Genomic DNA, 19,369 nt, shown 5'->3' with positions numbered 1-19,369 from the left:
TTCAAAATTGTTCTTGAGAAAGAAAACATCCTGCTCCTCCCATCCTGAGTCTAACATTTCAGCTTTTCATTCAAGGGTAGAAACTTGTTGTAAGCGTGTGGCATTTTTTGCTCCTTTTGACCCTCAGGAGAGAAATTGTGGGAGAGGACCTTTCAGTATTCAAAAAGGTCAGCCAGCCATTTTTTGGTTTGGTCCCTTTTCCCCACCTACATGGGTGTTCTGGTAATAAAGGCATGTTGATTCCATTGATCTGATTCATGGTCCAAGGTTTTTATATATTAGCCCTTTGAAGTGTTCTAGTTTAGCGAAAATTGGTCAAAGAGTTACAGGCCAATGTTGTTAGCAAGGGTTTTTTTCCAAGAAACTGTCTTCAGATAATGAACTCAAAAGAAAGCCTGCAAGTATATCACTGTAGTGTAGGATCCATCCATGCTTCTATAATTTAAAGTCATTGTGTAATGGCACATCTGTTAAATATCATGAAGATCTTTCAGGCAGGGAGCTTGGCTACTTCAAACATAATTCTCCCCTTCTAAATAAAACCTTATTCATTTATTTCTATTGTTACTGGATAATGGCTTTTCTTTAAATAACAGATGCAGTAACATGTATCAAAAGCACACCCGTATACCCATGTACCTGTAGGTGTGTGCTTGCCTAAAGCCACAAGGAATTAAATATCTATGTTTCTTTCTTACCTTTTAATACAATTGAGGCAGAAGGATCACAAACGAGTTCTAGATAGGGGAAGTTTGTGAACCAGGATGGGGGAGGCTTTTGTCCTCCCGATTTTGAAGACTACCCAATCATCTGTGCTTCTGCATATGTATCATGTTTCCCCAAAAATAAGACAGGGTCTTATATTAATTTTTGCTCCAAAAAACACTTTAGGGCTTATTTTCAGAGGATTTTTTTTCATGTACAACAATCTACATTTATTCAAATACAGTCACAATGGTGGAGGACGGAGTTTCACTTAATTGGGCCTTATTTTGAGGGTAGGGCTTATATTACGAGCATCCTGAAAAATCATACTAAGACTTATTTTCAGTCTAATTCTTATTTTCAGGGAAACTGGGTAATCATTTTTGCTTGTTGCAGCAGAAATGACAAAAAATTGCTTAATGTTTTCATGGAATACAGCACTGGTCAAAATCTATGAATGTTTATGCATGAAGCACTCATAATCTTTACCTCTAAGTTAATAGGGTAGTATTTGTTCCCAGATACGATCTTGATAGTACCCTCTTCATGTGGGTTTTGTATTCATGAAGGAATGTTGCATGGAGGGATGCCCAGCTGGTATACTGTTTTTCTCTCAGCGGCTATGTTCTCCGACAGCCTTGCAACCATGCTGTCCACACATTGGAGGAGAGTAAGGGAAAGGGAAGCATCCTGAGTCCATCATGATCTCAGTGGAGAAGTTCCTGATATATAATCCCAGGGCACTTTACTGTACATGTCCTGGGATATAAAATGTCCTGGAATATAAACTTCACTAGATGCTGGAAGCTGAAAAGATCAAAGCTGGTATGGGTGACAATATATACTGTTCCTGTAACGGAAGTCTCCTTAAACACATACTTTTTAAAAAACACCAAATGCTTCATTTATATTTTAACCCCCTCTCCCCTTTTAAAAAAACGAAATAGTGTGGATGAAAAGCTGAAAGGAAAGCAGCAACGGTAGAATGGAAGTTAAAACAGGCCTTCAGCTTTATCTGAGTTTAAGGAGGATAGGTTACTTGGAATAAGTAAAGGCAGCATAATTATCAAGCAAATCCATGGTGACAACTTCCTCTGGCTTATTGAGACAGCAAAACATGGCAGCATAGAACTGAGTCTGGGCCAGCTGTCCCCAGACACCCATCACCCCAAAACATAGGAGAGCCCCCCCCCCCTCTCTCTCTGTGCATGGATGTGCACATGCAGACTTTTTAAAAAAGTCTCAGAGGACAGTAGCCGGTATCAGTTTTGGAATATGGAATGCTCAAGAAAGAATTAGCCCTAAAAAGATGTGATGGTTTCATTCCCCAATGTCATACCATTAGGCTAAAAGTAAATAGCACTGAAATCAGAGGGGCTTGGTTATTTATTTGTTTATTCATTTATTTAGCACTGTGTTTTTCAATATATCAGGGGAACTAGGCAACGCTCAAAGCATTCTGATGCTCCCAGCAGCATAGAAGATGAAGTCAGTTTTTCCATGTTCAAAAGTTCATCAGACCACTAGCTGAACTAATACTGAGGAGTGCAAAAGCATCTTCCCATTCACCTGGGCATACCAGACTAGTTTAGGGAGCACAGGGTGTGTCATGTGGCATAGAAGGCTCTGCATACTCTCCAGTCCTTGGCATCTGACCTCCACTCCAACAAACAAAAGAGAGTATTAGCAGGATGATTTTATATGTATAAAGTCTGAATATATTGCAGTGAGTTAAGATGCCATGGTATTTGCTAAACTGGCAAAGGAAAAAGTGAAGCAAATAAGACACTGAGCTGGCTGTATTTATAATAAGAAGCAAAGTATATTGAATTAATGAAACATGAAGGGAATGAATGATGTGTTGGTGCTTGTAGTCCCTGTTTGCATCTTCCATGTGGTCAATGGATGAACAAACGAAGAAGCAAAGAGTGTTGCATGCCTTCCAGAGCCAGTATTAGACTTAGCTACTGTCTAACAAAACAGGATTCATAAACTGACAACAAACCATAGCTGAATAGGCTTGGGACACAGGAATGCTTGTTAGCCATCTACCAGAGGCAAGGCACATATTCATAGGTTCATGTCTTGCAAGCTCTATAGAGATGCTCATAGGGTGTTTAGAGTGCTCCCATGACCAGGAACACTGACAGCTCAGGACTTTTAAGCTCTGTGTAAACATGTCCATCTGAATACAGAAGTACTTCTGCAGCTTTTCATACTGAGAGTGTCCCTTTAGGGTGGCAGGGAGGATAATGGAGTTTACCTGCAGGTTCCATCTCTTACCACAATTAGCATCCTTCATGCTTTCAGGCAAAATGCCTTAATTGGGTCAATCATTCTGTGTTCAGATATCCCTTCCTGATCTGTTCTCAAGCAGTGGAGGAGTAAACAAGAAAGGAAGGCATAGGCGCACCAATGTTGATCATACTCTGGTTTTCGAAGGCCAGGATTCTTATGCATTGTTAACAGCAAATATAGCTGGTAGGCACATAAAACCAAGTGTGTGTTTCAGGTAAGTTTTGTTCCCTGACTTGAAGCAAAATGAGTCAAAGCTCAACAGACCATGTTTAATTATGGAAGTGAGAGGACCTGAGGAAACATGGATGAAATACAAAAAGAGAGACAACGAAGCAACAGAAAATCCCACATCTAGAAAGCATTTGGCTCATAAGGAGAATGCTTTTGTAAGTGTCATTTGCATGTCAGTGAAAGATTCAAATCAGTGAGTGATTGGCCAATTAATTTTCTTCCCTGTCGGCTATCTGAATCTTGGAAGGATGATGCAAACTTTCTAGACCCCAGAAGGCTGGATTTCCTTTAGTTGATCCTCTGTTCAGGACGTGTTAGTCATTAGTTTCCAGTTTTTCATTTATATATCATTTTATCCATTGTCCTTTTAAGAATAATGTTCACAAGTCCTGTTGAGAAGAGACTTGAAGCTCAGGCTTTGGCACACACACTCTTGAACGATAAACATAATGGGCCTTTAGAGGCTGATTCAAAATTGGCGTAAAGTTTTGTATTTTGGCTATAGGTGAGATCCTAGATGCCATAAACCATTAGAGAAATCTTGCATCTCCATATAATGAACTTCTGGCTCTCAAACTAAGTGCAAACACCTCACAAAATAAGAACTGCATTTTCAGCTGACCTCTCTTGAGGAAAATTATTTTTAACCAGATTAATGGCTTTTTACCAAAACGAGAGGTATGCATTTCAATTAGTATTTTGCACACATGTTTTAAGGTAGACTGGCTTCTTAAAGTTAAACTTTTCCACATAGGTATGAACAAAATAGACTGATTTGTAAGGGAAATCAAGGAATTCTGTGAGTTTATATGGTGTGTTTTGAAGCTACAAGGCCTGCTCTGATATTACAGGATTTCTCCTACTTTTTTAATTTTCTGAATGCTATATTGTTTCACTTCCGGATCTGAAACATGATTCAGGCAAAATTATAAAGGGACCAAAGAATCTGCACATAGATCTTGAAGAGGTTAATCTTAAGAAAGTATGCTATCAAGTAAAATTTGTAGTATAATTAAATTCCAAGATATATTCTTCTACGCCTTCAAAGCGAGAGGTATAATAATATGGTAAACGTCCAACAAAAATATCATATGAGGAATATGGCTTTGCAGAGATATATTTGTTTTTGTAACTTGTTGAAGAGGAGAGTGTGTGCGTATGGTTAGTCACATTATCATTTTCCATGCACTTTCATATTAAAAAAATTATGAGGATTTTAGAATACTCTTCAAGGAAACTCCCAAGAAATTGAAGCAACCTTCTTATTGGTTCCATATGTAACCGTGAAGGAATAATTAATACAATCACAATCAGTTGATTTTATATGAGACCGCGAATTATATGTGAGGTTTCCAGTTACTGTTTTGGAAGAATTCTTACGTGATCCAAACTTGATTGCTTAATAAGCCACTAATTTTTTTAGCTAACAAAAGCAAACAAAAACTATCTGAAAGAGAAACAGAGTTACAGTGTTTTGTTAGGAAAATGAGATAATAGTTTCATAGGTCTGAAACTAGTCTTTAACAAATAACTTCTCTAACCAGTGCAAATAACTTGTAAGTGGTTTTGCAGTTTCATTCGTATCCAATGGATAATTAAATTCAGGCAACACAAGTATAGCTGGTCATCAAAAATGTAAAAGTCATTTTTTTAAAAAAATTGTTGCAACAATATCATAACATGCTGCGATAGGCAGTAATTATACAGTTAGGCTGCCACCTGGTTCACTGACTAATGAAAGCTATACAATGAGATTGTGACTTATGTGTTTCATCCTCATTCAGTTGGTGGACTAAATGAGGATGAAACACATAAGTAAATGGACTAGATTTCTGAAGAGGAAAAGATGACAGGGATTGTTCAAATGTTAAACATGACATGAACAGTTTAAATATGTACTGGCTGTCCTCAGGGACCTTTATCAGAATGAGAAACTTCTATCACATTGAGATGCTTGTACATCATGGGAAATACTAAGCTGCTCTTTACAACAGAAGAAGTGCAGGTGAGCAGTATCCCATTCCCCCAAAGCCTGAGACAGGAAGATGGGCTCTTGCAAAGACCCCCACAAGGGGTCCTTGCAATGTCACAGAGGTGGGGCAGGCAAGACTTGAGAAGTAGCCAAACTACTTCTGGTCGAGTTGAGTGTGGAAATGTATGTGAAGGGAATCTGGGTAACTGGACCTAGAATTAAGGTAAAACCAGCTCATGAGGTAATGTGGCAACTAAAAGCTGGTGGGGGAAATTCTGCAGCTGGTCAGGTGACAATATACAAAGAGCATTTCCCCCTCATTCCTGCTGGGGCTTGCACCTTACATGGGTTTATCTATGGTACATATAACACATATTGCTTCACTTCTTGGCCTTAAACTAATGCTGAGGCTTGTAGATGACTTGCTTGGGGACTTTTTCTTTCTCTCCTGAGGCTTCACCCTGCTCTCACCAGGGCTTGTGCAACAAGAGGGCTTACAAGCTATGTCCCTGCTGCTCCATTCTCTATCATGCTCTAAATGGCATGATGGACACAAAGGCATATGCTCACTGGTCCTCTCTCCAGTTCTGTTCCTTCTTTTGTGGCTGTCTGGTGTGCTAACATAGCACAAGTGCAATACACATATAGTCAATTTGCTGTCATAGCACATTATGAGCCTTTCCAAAACTGTCTTTAGAGAGTTCACACATTCCTGAGTATAGTAACAATAATGGATTGATAGAATACACAGAGATTGTCATGGTAATGATGTCTTTTCATCCACCCTGAGGGAAAAAAAGAATCCTGCAGTTTGAAATGGGAACAGCAAAAAGGGACTATATTTACTCAAGCTGCTCGTCATCGTCCTCCTCTTCTTCTTTGAGTCTATGGGAATTCGAAAAAGCTGTGTTAAATACAAGTGAAGTCTGAGACATTTTCTAGCATTCCTGTTTCTGAAGAAGTTGCCAGTTTGCCATGTTATCCTGTCTTTCATTTGTCTCAGGTATTTGGCATTGATCCTACAATATACTCCATTCATTATGTGAATCAGTTTTCAATCTTGCCTTTTCGGAGTTGTGGACCATACATACTTTGGTCTTCCATTCTTTCTGCTTGACTTCTATATCATACTATCAAGAGTGTTTCTATAATGGACCTCAAGGAGAAATCTGTCCTTGTTATTTCTAATTATAAACTCTGACAGAAAGATTGTTCTTTCCTGGGAGTGTTCTATTTTCAGTACAGAAAGAAGATGCATGTTGCTCACAGTTCAGATGCAAAGCTGGGAAATGTTACTGTTTTGAACTACAGCTGCCACAAGGTCAATGCCAGCATGGTCAGCCCAAAACATTAATATTTCCAAGGTCTGATCTTATGCATCCAGAAGGTCTCTGCCACTCTAAGTCAAGGCAATGGCAATTGCTTGTCTTTGTTGTTTGTTTGCTTTGCCCCTCCCAGTTTTATTCGTTTAGTCATTTAGTCGTGTCCGACTCTTCGTGACCCCATGGACCAGAGCACGCCAGGCCCTCCTATCTTCTACTGCCTCCCGGAGTTGTGTCAGGTTCATGTTGGTTGCTTCGCAGACACTGTCCAGCCATCTCATCCTCGGTCGTCCCCTTCTCCTCTTGCCATCACATTTTCCCAACATCAGGGCCTTTTCCAGGGAGTCTTTTCTTCTCATTAGATGGCCAAAGTACTGGAGCCTCAGCTTCAGGATCTGTCCTTCCAGTGAGCACTCAGGGTTGATTTCCTTTAGAATTGATAGGTTTGTTCTCCTTGCAGTCCAGGGGATTCTCAAGAGTCTCCTCCAGCACCACAATTCAAAGGCATCAATTCGTCTGCGGTCTGCTTTCTTTATGGTCCAGCTCTCACTTCCATACATCACGACAGGAAAAACCATAGCTTTGACTATTCGGACTTTTGTTGGCAAGGTGATGTCTCTGCTTTTTAACATGCTGTCAAGATTTGTCATCGCTTTCCTCCCAAGAAGCAGGCGTCTTTTAATTTCGTGGCTGCTGTCTCCATCTGCAGTGATCATGGAGCCCAGGAAAATAAAATCTGTCACTGCCTCCATATCTTCCCCTTCTATTTCCCAGGAGGTGATGGGACCAGTGGCCATGATCTTAGTTTTTTTTGATGTTGAGTTTTTTTTGATGTTGAGTTTTATATTGTTTGTTTTTAATATTGTAAGCCATCTAGAACAGGGTCCTCTTGAGGATAAAGGTGGCCTATAAATATCTTAATTAAATAAATGATAAATAAAATAGCAGCGACTGGTTGTGACATGTCAGTGAAAAGAAACAAAATATTGTCATGTTGTTACTCTTTTTTTAAAGGGTGCTTGATGTGAATTTTTCTTTCTTTTTAGTTTGGAGGAACATCAAGCATAAGAAGGCCTGATCTGCAACCAGCTCCTAACCTGGATTCAAGCCCTGACCTGTTTTGCAGTAAAAATCCTTTCTCCAGATGCTATTTGCATCAAATATGCTGTTTTATTACATATTTCTGTGAGAAAACAGGATCAAGAATATGGTTCCAGCCATGCTACTGCCTGAGGTAATATATTAGATAACCCCATTCTGCTTACAAAAGCCACCTGCAGTGACAACTATATCTTACTTACATTACTGACAAGGCAGCATTTTCCACTTATAATTATTTTTGGGGACACATAGCAGGATGCCTAGAATTCATATGTCTGCCCCATCCCCAACTGATGGGAAAAGGCAGGGGGCTGTCTCACCTGACCGTTTCACACTGTCTCTTATCTTCCACCTGAGGTAACAGCCTCACCTGGCTTGATAGAACTGGCCTGGTAAATAAACTTCTTTTTTTAAAAAAAATTACATATAAGCTGTATTCATGGTTATTTGTAGAGGTTTAAAGATAGTACAGTTCAGTGACTGGAGGGTCATACAAGTCAAATCCCTACTGCGGATCCCCATGATGTGCAAGCGAGAATGCCGATTTTCCAAGGTTGCAACTGACACGTAAAGCTTACATGTGAGCAGAACCTTGTCCTCTTTAGGCTGAGCGCTGAATGTATGTGGAAAGTGCTGACCAGGGGGGATGGCGGCAGGCAGTCCCCTCTTATCATGTAAGATCAAGAAGTTATAATGCCTGAACAGTGCTAATGTTTTTTTAAAAATGCCTCAAAACATCTTTTTTTTCTGTCCTAGTAGAATATACTGTAGCAGGTTCATGAAAGTTTTTTTCTGAAAGTTTTCATGCAACATGGTGAAATAATTGTTCTATATACCATATTCCAAATTACATTAAAACTAAATGGTGGGATCTGGCCAGCTGGAACAGGCACAGATAGATTTATACTTCCAAGGAGGAGTCCACAAAATCCACCCTACTAAAGGGATAGAATCCTCTCAGCCTTCCTACTTTATAAGTGTGATGCCACTCACTCATTGAACCTGCCCACATCAATAGAGGGGTGGTGAAGAGATGAGAATTTATAGCTGCTTTTCTTATATAGGTTGGGGATGGGCAAATTATACCAGCTCAAGGACCAGATTGATTCCAGATAGGCATGTTGGGAAATGCATGCCTACAGTGCACTGGGTCATATTCCAAAACAGGTGAGACGACTGTGTGAAGCAGGTTTTCAACCATTAGGTACATCCAACCCTGGACATGCTTGTCTCCCCCACTATGCATGCATACACATGCATATGTCTGTGCACACAGTTTCAGGTGACCGCAACATATCTTGTTGAAATAGTCCATTGTATGCAGTATAGATCCCACTGCAGATGGGAAAATTACTGGCTGAGGCACTGTCATTCAAAAAGCAAGAAATGTCTGATGTGTGCGTACATGAATGCAAAGAGGATGGAGACCCACTGATTTCCTGTAAGGTGAACCACTATGCACATGTCCCCACTGTGTGTCTTATGCTTTTCCTGATATTACAGGTAAAGGATAGGATGCGATTGAGCAGGGCTGTGTATATGCATTATATCGTCAGGAGCTGAATGACATCATATGAGTATGCTTAATGAAAACTAATCGTAACACCCCTCATTTTATCCAGTATATCCTGTTTTCTCAGTGTGATTATTAAGGAGTGTTTTGGTATACTGTTATATTACTTCTGAACATTACAATAATCCATTCACATGATTTTTCGTGTTCCTTATATCGGCTCCTGCAATTGTTTTATTAAAAATTTAATCTACTGTTTTCATGCTTAATAAATCTGCTGAGATAAATAAAAAAATAATATGATAGATGAGAATTAATGCTTGTTATAGCAAATCATATTTTATGAGTCAGTTATGGAATGTACTCTGGAAAAAAAATACAGATTCTTAATTTTTAAAAAGTCAAATTTCACAAGAAGCCTCATGGCTCCATGCATCAAGTGCTTTTAAATAGTTTTCAGGTCATAATTATTTTGAAAATAAATGAAGAAACATTAGTCCCACATGAAAATAGACTGTGAACTGTAAGTCTGACTGGCAGAGGTATGAAACAGTTTGCATTACAGCATATACCTTTTTTTTTTAAAAAAAACACAGCTTACTAAAAGTATATTACTGTACATTGCTGTAAACTGGTATTAATTTATCAGAGCATGCCCAAGAATATCACAGAAGGGATATTAAATGTTAAGAACCATTTTTAGAAACCTACAGGTAATGACTGATTCTGAGATACTGTATTAGAAAATATAATGTCATGAAGTAGTTTGGAAGCTGTTCGAAGAGGGAGTTATTCATTGTATTCACTGCATGACCCACAGGATGGTTTTAAGCATTGTGTGTTCTGTGCCATCAAGTCAAAACCAACTTATAGGGACCCTAATAGGGCTTTCAAGTTAAGTGAAATGTTTAAAGAGTGGTTTTACCACTTCTACACAACCCAGTGAGTTTCCATGACTGAGCAGAAATTCAAACTGTATTCTCCAGAGTCTTAGTCTGTCACTCTGTCCACTACACACACTAACAACACTGCTTAGAGTAGGAGACCAGATTGGAAAACTGAGGTTGAGAAGTCAAATGGTTTTCTCAAGCTCCAGAATCACACTGATGGTACAAATATGCACAAAATATCAGCCATAGTGGCAACCTCTGAGTATTTGCCTCAGTTGGAAGGCAAAGTTGTATGTTGTAGAATGTTAATTTCTGCTTGGCAAGCCTGCACTAAAGAATGAATGAAAGTAAGATTCAGCTATCAGTCTATATGGGTTCTACATCTGGAATGGATAGCTCACCCTTAGGCAGATAAGTGTCTTGATATATCCCTACAAAGCATGCGTACTATGTTTCTCTGAACAAAACAAGCAGAAATTAAACAAATCACATAGCCAAATAGTGTTTATTATATGTTTTCAAGTCAAACCAAGAGATTATAAAACAGAAGTCTGGTGCAAACTCACAGCAATGGAGGATCGTGTCCACTGCTTTCAAATTCAGCCATGCTTCTGAATGATGTCACCTTCTCAAGTCATTCCAAGATGTGTGGCTGGCTTATGACGATTTGTTTCTTCTTGTTTTGATAATACTTTTTTTAAAATTCTTTCCTCTGCCTAGCTCATAAAACTTTGATGTTAGGTGTTAGCCCTTTAAAGTGTAATCCTACTCTAGAGGAACCTGCAATGAGCAGAAGACGCGTGCACTGGACATGTCCAGGGTGACTTTTTTTCTTTCATTAAAGCTTTATATGCCACTAGTTTCTGGGCTCAGTGTGGGCTCACACAGCAGAAGAAACAGAGGAATTTTGTCTGCAACCATGAAATCAATAATTTCTGCATCATGTCACTAACTTCAGCAGGATTATGTGAAAGAGATGATTACAGTTTCATACTTAACATGATGTATATACTGGGGGTTTTGTGTTGCACTGTGGGCCTTTGAAGAAAACACAGTTAGCATCTATCAAAGCCACCTAAGGTCAGGAGAAATGAGTTTTACTTTCTTTTCCTTTCCAAGGCTGTTTGTGGATTTGATCAGGCCAGGTGAATAATTATTACATACAGAAATGGGCAACGACAGATTGCATCCAATGATCCTTCTGAAGTCTCAGTTTCTTCCCCAGGTGCTTTCTGACTCAAGTGTTTACATCTTGGGGAAAAGGATATGGATTAAAAATGAGATTTAAATTAATCACTTTCAAGCTGAATGGTTGCCTTTGTTCCAAACCAATCTGGTGACTTGAATCCATTCCAAACTTACTTGATACAACATAATACCTAATATTTCTCAAACTCAGAGGGGACTTATAGGAGAAAAGAAACCTTGGTAACATATGAACTCTGTAAGTGCTATGTTTCTGATCAGGCCTCTTGTGATTCAGCCTCATTTGTTCAAGAGGGGGGAGGATCAATAAAAGACATAATAATGGTACTGTAGCATAAAATATTTCCACTAAACCCTAATGGAGCCCAGAGAATGTGTGTTTATCACTCTCAGATTTGAGATTTAGAAAAGGCAGTCAGTAAAACTGTTAGTTGTGATGCCACACACCAAGATGGTGATTTTTCCTACTTTTAGGGTTGCTAGATCACAATCTGGAGCCCCATTATAGCAAGAAGGGATGGATTAATGGATTAATCAAACCTCTGTTGTAAAGTCCATGTGGGAAAAGGTCGTAGGATCAATCTGTGTTATCTACAGATAGGGCCAGAAAAACCACTGTTGGAAATATATGTATGTGGCCAAAATCTATGGATTAATTACACTTGTGAAAATTTCAGTGGGTTCTCACTAGCAGGTGAGGAGTCCTCACTGGGATTGTCTGGGCCACGCTAGTCCACTGGGTTGGTGTGTGCTGAAAAATCCAAGCAGGAACTTGTTAATTGCCCGTGAGAAGCTGCTGCAAGATATGTGGTTGGCCTTCTTCTACAGGCATAATTGTGTGGTAGGATTTTGGTCTGTATGTATTTTGTGCATTTCAAGCCTTCAGTCTCAGGAAATCTTGGAGCGACTGCTTGTCATTATAAGTAATATAAGTTAGAGACAACTCCCTGATACTTTTGGGTTAGGCTCTCCCCTGCTTGATCCATGGACTACCTATGCCAATGAGTGGTCTGACACAGAATAAACCAACTTTCTGTTACCCTTCCACTACAACCCCCCTCCTAAATGCAGCAATATTCGTCTATTTCATACAACATTCCTTTTTTGGTAAAAGAGTTTTTCCTATAGTAAATTTCTTTTTAATCGATCCCCCCCCTTTAAGGTTCCAGTTGTTCCAGGGCTTACCCTGCCCTCCCATGTCTACGTGAGGAACATAATCCCTCTCAACTGGTACCACAAGCTCTGTGTGTGACCCCATACTCTGCTCTTGTGCAACTTCGTAGCATAGCATTGGGATAATATGCTGCAGTTTTGTTGCTTATTTGGGTATGGAACAGTGGAATCAGCTTCTGAGTAGGCATGTGGAACGTGTGCAGGATTTTCTTAATGAAAATGAGAGCATGAAGGGAATTGGCTTTGCTCAGTGGTACAGGGGGAGCTCACAGTAAAAACAGGCATTTAAATTCAGATGTTTGGATAAAGCTCATTCTGCCCACCATACTTGGTACAGCTTAACGGAACACATACCTGAAGAGATGGGATTTGTGTGTGTGTATGTGTTTGTGTGTGTGTGTGTGTGTGTGTGTGTGTGTGTGTGTGTGTGTGTGTGAGAGAGAGAGAGAGAGAGAGAGAGAGAGGCTTTAGAATACTATATAGGAGAGTATCCAGCATACTCAGTGGACAATGTTTGGAGCTGCAATCCAACAACCTTTGGAAAGCTATGATTTGTTCATTTCTGTTATGCAAATTTACATACTTGATATTTTGGGTTTAGTCCTACTTGAGTTCAAGCCATACATGGCACTTCTTTAACCCACCCTGAATGAGTTGCTATGCCTGCATGTATAAAACTGCAGATTTTTAAAAAATTCTCAATGGCTCTTATATTTCTTGCAGTGGACCCAAGAACGTGTTCTCATGTTCTTTAACATCTATATAGAGCTGCTGGGTAGGATCATTGGGAGTTTTGGAGATGGGTACCACATGCCTCTGTTTCTCTTTGTCTTGAGAGTTCTGCTGTGGGTGCTGGACCAAAATCTGTAATGCAATGGTCCCCAACCTTGGGCCTCCAGATGTTATTGAACTACAACTCCCAGAAGCTTTCACCACCTCCTCTGCTGGCCAGGATTACTGGGAGTTGAAGTCCAAGAACATCTGGAGGCCCAACGTTGGGGACCACTGCTGTAATGGACTGGATGAGGGTCAGTAAACTGAAGCAGAACCACTACAAGATGGAGACTATGTGGTTTAGTAGTTCCCATAGCTAAGATATGAGAAGGCAACTGGAGGGGCTAGCATACCTTGAGGGCATTTTTTGATCTGTCCATGGTGATCCAGGTGGACTTGGTGGCCTGGTGTGCCTGGAACCAGCTTTTGACTGGCCCACAGTTAGGTCACAGAAGTGCTTTAAATAGTAACTTCTTGTTTAGACTACTACTGTATAGTGTACCCCCATAGGGTTATGTTTAAACACAACACAGATGCTGCAATCAAGCGCAATATGTAGCAGCCAGACTGGTGGCTGCAACATCTTTCAGGACCCATATGACACCATATGAAAGGATTGTACTAACTGCCAACACATTTCCAGTCTGAGTTCATGGTGTTGACAATGTTTTTCAAAGTCCTAAATGGCTTAAGACTTAGATGTTTGATCAAGCACCTCTCCCCATTTCTGCCTACTCTATACTTACTGTCTTCTGGGGTGGGGGTGAGCACCTTCTTTGTGTCCCATGACTGAAACTTGTGTACTGTGTGGACACAATATGCTTTCTCAGCTGTGGTAGTCCTGTTGTGGAACACCATCCCCTTGGAGGTCTGAGCAGTACTGACTTTGCCTTTATTTTGGTGCCACATTGAGACTACACAGTTCACAGAAGTATTTGGTGGTTAGAGAGATCTGTTAATATGATTTTGTTGACTGAACCCCATCTTCAGATCTGTCAATATAGGGCAGGCTGAAAATACTTTCATAAATAAATAGATAACATCACTTAGTACTTTTAAATATATCTATATTTTAAGGTCAATCCAACATTTTTAGGTTTTCAGACAGTGTAAAGAACTCTTGAATAAAAATCAGTGTGAAAAGAAATAGAAAAAAACCACCTTAACAGGCAATTTTCAATATGATTTCTTAGACACAGGGGAAAAGACTTGTTTATTCACCCTTTCTCCATAATGGCTGTGGGAGAGGGAGAAGGAGATGGAAAGAGATCATAAGTATTACTCAGAGTGTATAATAAACACTGCAGGCTTTCCCTTCTAGCATATAAAGCTTAAGGTGAAAAGTCTCTGAAATTATGGTTGAAAGCAGGAAGCCAAGTGGACAGAGGAAAGCTTGTAAGATGATTTCAAGATGACATTTGTAGAGCTAGGGCAGACAGTAGAATGTTTGCTGGGGTGGAAAATAAACATAAAGCAAAGAACACAAGCAAGAAAAGGATAAGAGGGAACAGAAGAGGAAATACTAGAAAGGATGTTTCTTTAATGGGAGAGGTACTCCTGATACTTCTGCATTCGACTGCCAATACTTCACACTCTGCATGAATCAAAGACATCTCTCAAAACAATCCCCTTCTGCTCTGTTCCTCTGTACTCCATGAAAGGAGTTTAGGGATCAGTGTTCTGCTGAGTACTTTCTGCTGTGCATTTGTCGGTTGCTGTGGGAAAGGCTAATGACCCGCAGTGAGACAGAGATATCTTGCATCACTTGTACAAGGTTCTCAGTTGTTGGTGCTGAACCTTTCCTCCCCAGCCTTGTGAGTCAAGGTTTACAAAGTTTTGTCTCATCCAATCCTATTTGACAAGGATGGAAAAGGTCCTCACTTCAAAATTTCATTGGGCATCCCCTCCTCTGGTCACAAGTGGTCTATGCCTGCAGAGGCTTCTCATGGGAGTGAAAGCTGGTGCAAGAGAGGTACAAAAGATCTTTTGTGAAAGGTGGGATCTGCTTCTGCTATGTTGGGGCATAACCCACTATTCATACAAACATGTGGAGCATTGGTAGTCCCGTTTTAAAATCTCAGGACTGCTTCACACACTGACAACAATATTTTCCTAGCATCTCTGTGCTTGATGTCATTGAAATAGCCTACTGTGTGATCTTGGATGCAACACTGGGCATTGGCTATAACCCACTGATACACAGTCATATGGTTGGGGTGCCAGTGAGTGCTAACTATCTTTCTCTTGCTGCTTGTAACCAATTTGCCAAATCATATGCATTTCTTTCTCCACTAGACTTGCTATTAATGTTGCCAAACTTGTCCCCTTGTACCCTATAATTTGAATATACTCCATTAAAACCAGCAGCGATGCAACTATAGCATCTGTTTCCTAAAGGGATCTATCATCTGTCCCTTATTTCTCCCATCACATGGCATGCTGTTAACTCTGCTATCATAGCTATATAGTTTTCTCTTTTTATCTTTTCTCTTCCCCTTTACTTATATATCTTGCTCTCATTCTCTCCTTTCTGTAGACTCCTTCTAAATTAACAGAGACCTTGGGGTTAGGGTGGAGACTGTTTTATTTTGGTGGAAAGCCTAGCCGACCAATGAAGCTGTACAATTTTGAACATTTCCAGATCAAAGAAGCAGGGGACAAAGAAGTTGCTGGCTGATGATCCTGCCTAAAGTACTCATGGATTCTTTAGACAGCTGTTTTTGATGTGGCAGTGTTGACAGCTGTTGGCTTCTTCAGTGGATGTGGGGAATACTCAGCCAGGCAAGTGCTCAAACATTTGTCTACTAGATCATGATAACAATTTAGTAAAGTCACATATTGTACAATTGGTCTTGGATGCCCCTTTTATGCTGGCTCAGGGCCAGTTTCAGAGCCCATGTCTCTGCAGCCTTACCGTTCTGTGGAATTCCTAAAAAAAAAGAAAAGAAAAGATTATGTATTATTTTGGATTGATAAACATTGCTGTCCGGTTCCCTACACACACACACACACACACACACACACAATCTCTCTCTCTCTCTCTCTCACACACACACACACACAAAATCTCTCTCTCTCTCTCTCTCACACACACACACACACACACACACACACACACACAATCTCTTGTTATTATGTTGTATTCTCCAGATATTGCTGCTATCTGAATAAACTATCTTTTAAAAATTGTATTACAGCAATGAATATTCATCTGGGAAAAGGCAAGGCAAATTCATACTGTTTGTATAATTATTCTGTGATGGTGCACAGTGTTTCTTTCCACTTTCACTGCATTGCTCTCCCACATGTGTCTGGCTGTCTCGTTCAAACATTTTTGGACCCCAGCTTGCCGAAACTGAGGGTTGACTTCACATCGGGAGGTTCAGCATTATGAATGGTGGATCATGTTGCATGTTGGGGGGATAGACGAATATAAAAATTAGCCAGAACTCTGAAAGCACTTATCAAAATGAAAAATGTGCCATGTAAAGAAAAAATGGCAGGGAGAATGTAATGTGGAGATTGCATTAAGGTTCAAAGATATTGGAGACACAGGACATTATTTTGAGTTTTCATTTGCTTTTATCTGTTATCAAGTATCTAGACTGCATATGATTATGATAGCAGTATCTCCACTGAGCTGCAGTTAAGATGGGTAGGGTCTGATCTCGCGAAGAACTCCTACATTGAGTTCTTTATCTAGTCTAAGGCTAGGTGCTGCACCATAGCTAGATTTGCAGCAGGTTAATGTGAAGCTGACCAGTATAGTCCACTTGTTGAATCAGTTGCCAGAAAACACTCCACTCCAACCATCTGGCAAGGTCTCCTTCCTCTTTTCGTTTTTTTTTCCCTTTGGTGGAGGGCAGGGTAAGTCTTTATCCTGATTTTGAGCAGGAGTCAGGCTATATATCTGCATCATCTAGTGGGCAAAATCATTCTTCATGGAAGGAAGGAAGACTGAGAGGAATGTGTAAATCAGTGGTTCCCAAACTTGGCTTTCACCACCAGCTATGCTGGCCAGGGGTCCTGGCAGCTGCAATCCAAGAACATCTGGAGACCCAAGACTGGGAACTACTGATGTAGATGGTTGCACTTTGAATCACTTTGCAACTGCAGTGTGAAAGCAGAAAGAACATGTGAACAACATAATGAGACAGTCCCTGTCTCTGCTAAGAGAACAATTATGCTGCAATTCTCAAATTCATTTGGCTTTGTTCCCTTTTATATCCTCCTGTCATAAGAATATACAACAAGTCATGGTGGATCAAGCAAAAGGTCTATTGAGTCCAGCATTCTCTCCATTCAATGGCCAACCAGTTGCCCATGGAAAGCCCACCAGGAAGATTTAAGTGCAACTGTAATCTCTGTCTTGCCTTCTTTGGCAACTAATATGCAGAGACATACTGCGTCTGATACTGGAGAGAATATATTCATTGTGACATGTAGCTAATGGTAGCTTTATCTGTCCTGAATGTTTCTGGTCCTCTTTCAAAGCTATTCAAATGGAGATCTTCACTACAATTTGTGGTAGCAAATTCCAGATTTAGTTATCAGATTCAATTACAGAGCTGATAATGTGCTGGTGGATTCCAAAATAGAAAATTAACCTGTTCATGGCCCTGCAACCATTATCTTGCTTGGTTCATAGCCAGCAACAATGAAGAAACTTATACTAGTTGCAAACTGTGGGGGAAAATTTGATACATTTAATGATTGTGACTATGGCTTCAATAAAGCAAAGCAAAGCGTGCTACTTATATACTGCCCCATAGCGCTTCAAGCACTCTCTGGGCGGTTTACAAGTTAATTATGCAGGCTACACATTGCCCCCCCCAGCAAGCTGGGTAGTCATTTTACCGGCCTCGGAAGGATAGAAGGCGGAGTCAACCTTGAGCTGCCTACCTGGGATTTGAACCCCAGGTTGTGAGCACAGTTTTGGCTGCAGTACAGTGGTTTAACCACTGTGCCATGAGGCTCTTCTAATAGGGGCACTATCCCATGCCATTGCCTCACTATGGGGGCAAGTAGTGTGCAGAAATGGCAGTGTGAGGGTGCCTGAACGTGGTGGCATCACTGTGCATGAAAAGCAGCAAATATAAAGAATTGATGCAGTTTTATTTAAGTGGTAGTAAAAGTATTAGTACTGCCTTTCTTGTTCATCATAAATTTGGATGCCACCTGGGCATGTTTGTGAATAAAATTCTAAACTCCAGATGAAAGTTATGATGAGCAGAACAGGAACAGTGTCTATCCAGAAGGAAGCATTTACATTTACACCTGATTGCAGGTAACAGAGATGGGGAAATTACTTTTTAGAAGTTTAAATCTAGTAGCATAAGGTATGGTATTCTGGGAGTCACCATTCAAAAAAGTAACTTTTCTATTTTTGAAATGAAGTTTGGACTTTTATTTCAAGACACCTATTTAAGCACGTGTAAAGAGTCAAAAGACACAGATATTTATGTATATGTAAACTTTTTTTAGTAATAAGTGTTTAAATATTCAATGCACATAATCTATCTGAAAAAGCTGTGTTTATATAGTTTCACCTGCTCAGAAGGTTGCTCAGCAGTTTCCCTTGCTCAGAATCCCAAGCATCCTGCTAAAGATTACCAAATACCAGCCTTTTAAATATATATACTTTTAAAAGTAAATATATTTAAAAGGCTGGTATTTGGTAATCTTTAGTAGGATGTTTGCGATTCTGAGCAAGGGAAACTGAAACTTTATCCCGTTCTTAGTCTGCTACAGTTCTCACTGCCAGGTAATGATTATTGATGGAAAATACTTGGAAACTTTTTCAGGAACTTCCTCCATATAGAAATATCAACTCAATTATACTTCCTTTGAAATCAAGGGCAGGTTTTGAATGGACTATGATGAAAAATGACTCATTCTTGGAACCTCAGTGGACTAATATTTCATAGTTCTGTCTCAGACATGACATCCTTCTATTAGGTCTCAAACATGCTGCTTAAGGGAAATGAAACATAAAAAATGATTAAAATGTCCTGTGTTCATTTGTGAGGTATGATTACAATTCTTGAGCCATTCCACTAACCTAACGACTACTTGCACAGTGGTTTAAATTATTTTATTGCTTTGGATCTTTTGTATTGTTGTAACTTGTTTCGGTATGCTTAACTTGGCCATGCCCATTATATTCTGCCTTGGCATCTTTTTA

This window comes from Pogona vitticeps, chromosome 3 (genome assembly GCF_051106095.1).
Source record: "Pogona vitticeps strain Pit_001003342236 chromosome 3, PviZW2.1, whole genome shotgun sequence".
NCBI lineage: Eukaryota > Metazoa > Chordata > Lepidosauria > Squamata > Agamidae > Pogona > Pogona vitticeps.
Note: the sequence above shows the minus strand (reverse complement) of the source record.